Here is a 10,096-nt window from a genome sequence, read left to right as displayed (position 1 = left end):
AATAAATAATTTTTAATAAAAACATAAGCAATTTATTTTATTTCAAAATTGTTATTCTAATTCTAATTATATTTAAATGTAGACAACAATTTATTTTATTCAATAAAATACTATACTCATATCAATATAAAATCTAAAATATCTATTTTTTAATAATTTTTAATATTAAAAATATTAATAACACCTTACTTTATTCAAGAATATTTCACCCCACACAAATTAAAATTAAGATAACAATTTATTTTATGGTAGAGTTTTTTTTTTTTTCTGCATATTAAAAACCTGCATAGAATATTTTATTTCAAAATTTACTACTTTTTATGTGTTGTATAAGTTATTAAAAAATTGAGATCTAATTTTAAAAATGCATAAATATTAAATATGTTAAAATAATATCATAAATCTTGATAAAAACTCATTATATAATAAAGAAAATATTATTATTTATTACACCTCGTCATAAATATAAGGTATTTGCAACTTCCTAATTATTCTTTTATTTCCTCTCATAGAGTTTTCTTGTGGGAGTTTTTTGCTCTCTGTCATTGAAAGTTCTTTTCTATGACCTTCATTATCCGGCACATCTCTTGCTAACTTCTATCGTGAAAGGGGTGTTTGTCGTAGGTGAGTGTGTAGTTGGCTTTCTATAACAATAAAAAAATTTACACTCATTTTTTACAAATTTCATAATTTCACAAATAATTTTATCCCACTAAATACTTATCATAATAGAAAAGTGTCTACCAATAAAACTTACTTTTCCAAAAACACTACTATGATAAAAAAATGTTTACCATAATAGAAAAAACTTAAGATAATATTTTAAAATGTAACATCTCATATATTTTAACTCCTTTGAATAATTAATAAGTACTTATAAGAATTATTTTTAAACCTTTATAATCTTGGTATAAAGAAAAATATATATTAAAGTTAAAAAACAAACACAAATATCTGAGTATATTTGGAGCATACTTCCAATATCCCTTTCTAATATACATAATCTATAAGCTAAAGTACTATGACCTAGAATGATTGAAATATAGGCTGACTTAGATATAAAAATAACCAATGAAAAAAGATGTTGGAGATGATATCCAAGGCTGATTATTGATGAATGTTAAGCCATATTAAACCCTCTGTAGAAGTAGTTGTATGTTGTTCTTTATCCTCATGTTCGACTCCCTAGAATATAAGATATAATTATTGAATATAATGCCTAGATGAGTCTTCCTAACATCCTTGGATTTTCTAATTGAACAATATATTTTTTAGGATTTCGAACTTCGAAGAATATTTCTATTGAAATTTCTCGAATAAACTTGAGCTTGTGGGTGTTGATAACTTTTCCGAGGATGAAAAGGTCAACCTCTATAATCATCAAAGACCAAAGATCAAAAAGTGAAAAATGCCAATTTGATTTTTAAACACTGTTGCATTTTTTCAAAATATTTTATCAACTTTCAAAATTCATAACTAATTTTATAAAAATCATAGTGAGGTGATTTAAGTCTCTCAATCAAGCTTAAGAAGTCATCTTCAGCGGAAAAATAATTCCTGACTTCAAACATCAATCAATATTTATTGAGGAATTTTCGTTCTTCATTGCTTCAGTTATCTCCAAAAATATTTTCAGATTTCTAACCTCATATTGTAAAAATCTTATCTTATAATATACAACTCCAAATTTAGTGATTTAGGACCTCATTTGAAGCTTAAAATGTTCACTTTCAATAAGCAAAAAGTCAAGATAATAATCAACATACAGCTAATCTTGCTCCCTTGGGTAAGTATTTTATCCAAGTAATGTTTACCACATATAAAAATATTTACATACCAAAATATAATCTATCCATCATTATAATTGAACTATAGGCATATTTGAAAGGGAACATGGCAATGAAGTACTAGTAAAGGAAATTTATCTCAATCAATTACTTATTGTTGTCAAAATCTAAATGAAAAGGTTTGAATATATTGTTATTAATTTAGAATTAATTGTTAAAATCCAAATAGATACTTCACTAGTACAAAATATGAAATTTATGAGATACTTTTTATATCGATTGGAAAGCAAACGGTGTAAAAAATTTAGGCGGTGGTATTTTTTTAAATATATTAAAGTTTTTGACACTTTTTACATCGGGTGGACCTTCCGGTGTAAAAGGACACCTTTTTATACTGGGTAACCCTTCACTTGGTGTAGAAAATTTTTTTAAATTACCCTCCATTCATATAGTCTCCTTCCTACTTCATTTCCACTGCTTCAATATCTCTCATTACGTTCCCCTCCTCCCTCTCCTTGTCACCCTCCCCCTCCCCCTCCCTATCAAGCGCCGTCGCCGCCCCCACCCCCTCGTCCCCTCCCTCACCCGCCCCCCACCCCCTCGTCCCCTCCTACTCGTCGGCCCCCTAAAATTTTTTTATATTTTTTTATATATAATTTTTAACATCGGCTTTATAACCAATGTAAAAAGAAAGACTTTCTATACCCTCTGGAACAACATCACCCCTTTAACCGCTGTAAAAAATCATTTTTAATCGCTGTAAAAAGTCATTTTTGTACTAGTGCTTGCTAATAAAAAAGTAACTTGAACTAACAAGTATCCATTTTGATTTTGATAGTAAGTAATTTTTGACTGATATAAATTTTTTCAATGGTCCTTAATTGATATTTTTCCTATTTGTAATCTTTTTTCTTAGTTACAAGTCAAAATATAATCATGAAACTATATAAATATAAATATATATATATTACAACTCTAAAATATATTAGAACATAATTAGGAAGCAGGGTAAAAAAATGAATTCTTCATTCCTCTTTTTCTTTGCCATGGTTCTTGCACAAACCTGTACCTATTATTTGTGACATAAAAAGAAGAGTGAGATTTATAAAAATCTAATAGTATTAATCTATTTCAAGCTTCAAGTAATTACGATTCTCTCATAAAAAAAATATAATAAGCTTAGACCATGAATTTATAAAACTTAACAAGTATAAACATACATTGGCCAAAGTGTTATACTAGCATTATAACATCTCATTAAATCATAAATTTTTTACAATTCATGGTAATAAAATTTTATAATGTTAAATCAACCAATATTGCCATCACAAGAATTAAAGAAATACTACCTTAGATCAAAACGCTTTTTTGTCCCAACTTCTCTTGAAAATGAATTTTTTTGGACTTCTTGTAAATATTAAAGTCTAAAAATTATTCAATCACAAGTATATCATTTCCCCCAATCCAAAATAATTAAATTCATAATTTATATATATTACATTAGATTACTCCCAACACTTCTTTCTTAAAAAAAATTCCATATTCCTATATTTTAGTCACGGTCAAGAGTTATACTCATTTTCTAAATGAGTTTTTCTTCTCCACTTAATAATTATAAATTTCTAAAACATACTCCCTCCATCAGCAAAATAAAAACTCAATAACGAGAAAACTTTCAATAATTTTTTTTTGTTTTTTTACTCCAAGCTAGTCACAATCAAAGTGTAGTCCATTCCTCTAATAAAGATAAATTCTTATTTTTCTCACTTCATTTTGAAACAGCAAAACCGTGACTTTCCCTGTGAACAATTTTACTTTTCAAATAAAAACAGAGCATGGAATAACTTCGAACCTTTTAATAATTATTTCTACCTCACAATACCCATGTATAAGCTTTGAAAAATCTGAGCAATATTTTCAATAACACACTTCATCTTCCGAACTCATCAATCCATTTAAAAACTTATAAATTTATGCTTATCTCACTTCAAGCATTTATAGTCTTGAGTTTTTAGAATTTTTCTCCCTAAGCTCCTTCTAAAAAATTGAAAATATCCTGAAACCTACCAAGTTCAGTTGAAAGCTTGAGTTGGGTAAGTCTGAAATATGCATTTGCATGTGGGATTTGAGCAAGAATGGAGAGTGGATTAAAGTTTTTTTCTCTCTAAACTTTTTCAAACTCCATGAAAGCAGAGCATATATTCTCTCCTCCTCCCCTCTCACGCTTTGCACTCCAAAATGAGGAGAGAAGGAGGAAGTGATGTCACTTAATCTTTATTTACAACTTTCACGTGTTCATCCAATATAGCCTCACGTTACCCACATACAAAATGGATAAATAAAATAAACCCAACCCATCATATTTACCCACTCTTAATTAACAAGTCTTGCATCTGGTGAGCTCAATTTGGGCTTATTCATCTTATTATTGTGGAGTTTTATAGGAAGAAAGATAATATTTCCAAAAGTCTCTAATGTTCCAAATCTTACAATTAATTCTTTTAGATATTTTCTAATTACTAATATTAATATTATTTCAAATATTTCTTTTTCATCATATTCTAATTTTTCTTTATGCCTCAAAAGTAATCCCTATTTATTATTCAATCATTATGATTATCTTTGTTCAAATGATTAAACTCATTATCTTCTAAAAATCATTTATCATATTTCTCCATATTTGACTAATATTATTATTTAAATCTTATTCCTAAATTTTTCATTAATAAGCACACAAAAATTTTGGGCATGACATACTTTACCATGGTACAAAAAAGTCTACCATGGTAACAAAAAGTCAAACCATTTTACAAAAATTTACCAGGGTAAAAAAGACTTTTTCTCACAAAGTAATCTTTTTCTAAAAATTGACTATTATGATAAAAAAGGATCTATCAGGGTAATTTAAAAGAAAACTTAGGTAAATAAGTGATTACCAAAATGAGATCCCATTAAAGTAAGTCTCAAAACATCAAAAGATGTTACGAAAATCATTTATTTGTGAAGCATGTTCCTTGAGAACTAATTTGTCCAAAGACAAGTTTAAAGAGGCTAGAAATGTCCAAAAATACCTTTATGAAAACAAATATCAAACAAGGGTCATTTAAAACCAACATCATATTAGTAACATATAATGAAAAGTAGTGCAAGTACTACTACAAAATAAGCTTACAGGAGCGCTTTTTTTGACCTTAGGGAGCGCTTTTGAAGCGCTCCCGTATCGAGCACTCTGAAATTTACAGGAGTGCTTTTTTTAAGCGCTCCTGTATGTAAGCTATACAAGAGCGCTTTTAGAAAAGCGCTCCCGTAAGAGCGTTAGAATACATGTCATGTACGAGAGCGCTCTATGTAAGAGCGCTCCTGTATGATGCATACCGGAGCGCTCTCTATAGGAGCGCTCCCGTATGCTACCTTACCGGAGCGCTCTTTACAAGAGCACCCCTGTATTCCTCCATACGAGAACGCTCTTTATAGGAGCACTCTTCAGATGAGCGCACTTGTATATTACATTTATTTTTTTTAAATTAAATTTTTCAAATTTCTCCTTTTAAATATCTTTAATAATGGCAAATCATAATATCAAAAACTAATTTAAAAATAATATCAACATAAAAATTTTATATACAAGAAAAAAATTTGAAATTGATATAACAATTTCAATTTTCTAATTAACCTAGTTTAATTTCTAACAAGCCTAACAAATGAAACTATTGTTATTTTTTTAACATTGAAATCTAACTTCCTATCACAAACAGCCAATAATATATTCTGACCATTCTTCAACTAAATCTTTTATTTGCTCCATAGTAAAATGCGAATATCTTGCTCCAACAAAATACTACACAAGATATGAAAGCAATATATAAGTAATTAACATTATATTAACTTAATTTCAAAGCTTTTGACTTACATTTTCAGTAATGATCAACTCTTGTTGTGTGATTACTTTTCTCATAAACTTCATAACATAGTATCTACACTCCCAACTTTGTAATTGTGTAGGTACCTATAAAACAATAAAAGATGTCATTTATATGGTAGAAATAAATTCTAACTTAATTTAAAATACTTCAATGATGAAGTTATATATATGATACAAGTATTTGCTGTCGAAAATCCGGCAGAGTCTCCCCTATAACTTGGATGTTCCAGAATTTTTCAAAAATTCTACATCAATCCAGAACAACATATTCAGAATAACAAACATAAAATATCAATTAAACAATCATTTAGATATGTACCAACTTATTTTATTAAGAAAATAATACAAACCTTTATTCTTTTCTAAGAATAAAACTCAACAGGATCAGGTCTTTTGGTGTTTGGAGGGAGACCTTCACCTCCTCGATAACGTGCTACAGCCCTATTATATAATGATTAAGCATACCAAGTAAAAATTAATTATTATAATAAACATAAAGAATATAGAACTAAAAACTTACTGATTAAATAATATCCTCATAGATTTGTAGTTCTTAAAGTCACTATCTCTTAATGAATCAAGATAATAAATCAAAGGGACGAATGGATTGATACAACAAGCACCCAATGTTGCCTGAAAAAATAAAATATTTCATTAACTAAAATATCAACTAAAGTTAAAAATAAACAATAATAATAATTTACCTTGGATTGTGAGGAGCTAAAAATAACATGTTTCTTTTGCCTTTGACTTTGAATGCATCAGTAATCTTTTGAGAATGGTACTCAGCACTGTAGGTACTAGTGTTGTGCGGGCTAATAAATGAAAATTTTGTTATCAATGAGCCCAGCACCACAAAAGTATGATATAAGTACCTAAAATGAAAAAAAATAGAATCATTCACAACTAAAATTAAATAATTACCACAATAAGTAATAAAATTGAGAAAGTATCTGATGTATAAACTAATTTGTGTTGTTTGTAGCCAATCCTTGGTCAGAATCTCGTTAATATTTTCAGCTGCTAATTTTTCACTAATTATTTCACCATAAATCTCCTTTTCAAATTCTACTTTACGGATATCATTTTTAAATGTTGTTCGCATAATCATTTCAAGTGCATTTTGATGAGGATATTTCAACTGAGTAGATTCTGTGCTGGTCTTCCCTGCCTTAGTCACAGAGGTAGATCCTTTCGATGGCTTTCCTTTCGCTTTGATTGGCTTCTTTACAACTTCTTTAAATTTTGAGGACTATAAGATGTAAAATGGATTGGTAAGGCCGTAAAAAAACATGAATGATTTTAAAGAACCATCAATTATTATACCTGTAACTTAATGAGCTTTGAAGGCCAAGCCACATAAGGTCCAACGGCATCAAAAATCGTGAATATATTCTCATCTTCTATTTGCACTGGCAACTCAGCATCATTTTCTATTGGAATAGTTATAGTCACCTTTAAGTGATCAGCAGGCAACGGTCTGGAGTATATAGTAACACTATTATCATTATACACAGATCCGATTGCCACAACATGACAATGTGGTGATTCTAACCATAATTGATATTGAGACTCGCCCTAAAAATTAAAAATTAATATCTTAAAAAAATGTGAAATATAATTTGGGAATAAAGAGAAGATAATAGAAAGAAAAATTATAACCTTAGGAAAGTCTTTTTTAGTATGGAAGGAGCAACTATCTTTATCACTAGGGCTACCTTGTGGCACATTTATAACTCCAATCATTTGCTCAAATCTCTTTTCCATTTGAGCTTGAAATTTTTTTTCCATTCTCGCCTCCTTTTCTGCCATCTTTGCATTAAAATTATCTTCAATAAAAATTTTAGACCGACGTCCAAAGTAGGTGCCCTGAGAAATGCCAAATCCAATTCCTCTAACACGACCAGAGACCTCTGGAGCTCCCAATGTCCTACCAAGGACATCCACATGCTCCCCCACATCATCTTGTGATATTGATTGTGATAATGCTTCCTGTTGAACAAATTGTAAACTAATTATTAAGTAAATAATGTAAATAAAGTAATACACTAAAATATTAATACTCACACAATCCTCCCAGACTTTTCGAGTGCGTTCATCAGGTAATTTGCCTTCTTTATCTTCTCGAGCAGTCTTCCAAACAAGAGCTCATGAAATTGGAGCATTAGGTCCAACTTCTTCCCTCTATTTAAATAAGATATTAGAATAATTAAAAAACATTTCCTTATATATATATATATATATATAAGTAATATCAACAGACGATATTAATTGAAACTCACCAAACTATGTTCAATATCTGGATAGCTCTTTCTTCCTGCTCTATATTGAAAAGGAGTACTTGCGGCTTTAGAGCGATTGACCTGGCTGATCTGTTGAAATTCAGGTTGTTGGCGCATTTTAATAAATTCATCCCAATACTCTTGCTGGATCTCTGTATACATTTTAGGAGGATGAGGATTGAATTCATCATTTGCATCTTTTAGATGATATGTTGTGAGGGTAGCCCGAAACTTTTTATGAGCATATGCTGCTTTTCTCATGATATAATGCCTATGACTCTTATCCAGGTCAAAAGATATACACAAATCTTCCCATATATTATTTTTTACTTCTTCAAGCTGTGGGTCATTTTTCTTTCTCCAGTCTGCAATGCAACAGGGAACATAATGACGAGCTAAGACCCCTATGTAACTGGCCAACTGAGGAGACTTAACTAATTGGCCCCTATCATTCCAATTTACTGGTAATTTACGACTAGCTGCTCGAGCCCGTATTACTGCTTTCATAACAGTTTTACCCCGTTTAACCTCCTTGAATGCTTCTTCTTTAGTGGGTGGAGCATCACCACTGTTTTCAGGTGGGGTAGCCATATACCTGAAAGGAAAAATGTAAATTTTTAACAACAAAAAAAATTTAACAACTAAAAATAAATTTTTAACAATTAAAAGGAAATTTAAATAAAGAACTTACAAGTTTTAAAATTTATTTTTTTATTTTTTTTATTTTTTTCTTTTGTGTGTTCTACATATCCCTCATCAATCCAAATCCCTTCTGCGTGATCTTCTCTAATATAGAAGGCATTATCCCCAGTTGAAACATCAAATGTTCGTGATCTTCTCTTAACCCCATGCTAATTAAATCCATCCTTGCATTAATTTCGTCTTTACTCTTTCCTGAAATGTGGAGTAATGTGCCAACAAGACTATCGCAGACATTCTTTTCGATGTGTATTGCATCTAGGAAATGCCTAACATCTAGGGTCTTCCAGTATGGTAGCTCAAAGAATATGGACTTCTTTTTCCAACCATTCTTAACAATCTTACTTGCAAATGGTTTTTCAAATTCAATATTTAAATCTTTGACTTTTTCAAAGAGCTGCCCAGCAGTTAATGGCATGGGAACTCTACCCTTCTCCAAGTGGCCATTAAAGGCTTTCTTCAGTCGTTGGTAATGATGTGTTTGCGGCAAAAATCATCGATGACCAATAAAGACATTCTTCCTACAATGTTCCAACCGCACTGAACATGTGTGCTCCTCACATATTGGACATGTATCTCGTCCTTTGATACTGTATCCTGATAAATTGCCATAGGCAGGAAAGTCATTTATGGTGCCAAACAACATTGCTCGTAGGATGAAATGTTCTTCTCTATACCCATCATAAACTTCCACACCTGTCTCCCACAAAATCTTCAGATCTTCAATCAAAGGAGCTAAGTACACATCTATATCATTTCTTGGTTATCGAGGCCCAAAAATCAACAATGACAGCATCATAAATTTGCGCTTCATGCACAATGCTGGAGTGAGATTGTAGATCATTAAAATAACTGGCCATGTACTATGAGTACTACTTTGCATGCCATGTGGGTTCATTCCGTCAGTGGCTAGTGTAAGGCGTAAGTTTCTTTCTTCAACCCCAAACTCAGGGTATATAAGATCAAACTTTTTCCATTGAGGAGAATTTGCAGGGTGCCGTAGCTTGCCATCCTTAATTCTCTCATTAGCATGCCATGTTAAGTGTTTAGCATCTTCTGCAATGCTATATAGGCGTCTATATCTTGGTATGATTGGAAAATACCACAATGCCTTCACTGGGCTACATCCATTTCTTTTGTACCATGATGCATCACATTTTGGACACTTATCTAAGGTTGAATACTCTTTCTGAAAGAGGACACAATCATTTGGACATGCATATATCTTCTCATAGCTCATCCAAAAAAAAACAGAGCACTTTTTTAGTTTCATAAGTATTAGGTGGAAGCTCGTTGTACTCAGGTAACATTTCATATAAGAGTTCAAGCAAATCCGTGAAACTCTTATCGCTCCATCCATTCGCTACTTTTAGGTTGTATAGTTTCAAAATAACTGATAGTTTTGT

Source organism: Prosopis cineraria, unplaced genomic scaffold (assembly GCF_029017545.1).
Source record: "Prosopis cineraria cultivar Desert tree isolate PC_DT_omini unplaced genomic scaffold, ASM2901754v1 PC2, whole genome shotgun sequence".
NCBI lineage: Eukaryota > Viridiplantae > Streptophyta > Magnoliopsida > Fabales > Fabaceae > Prosopis > Prosopis cineraria.
This window is presented reverse-complemented; position numbering follows the sequence as displayed.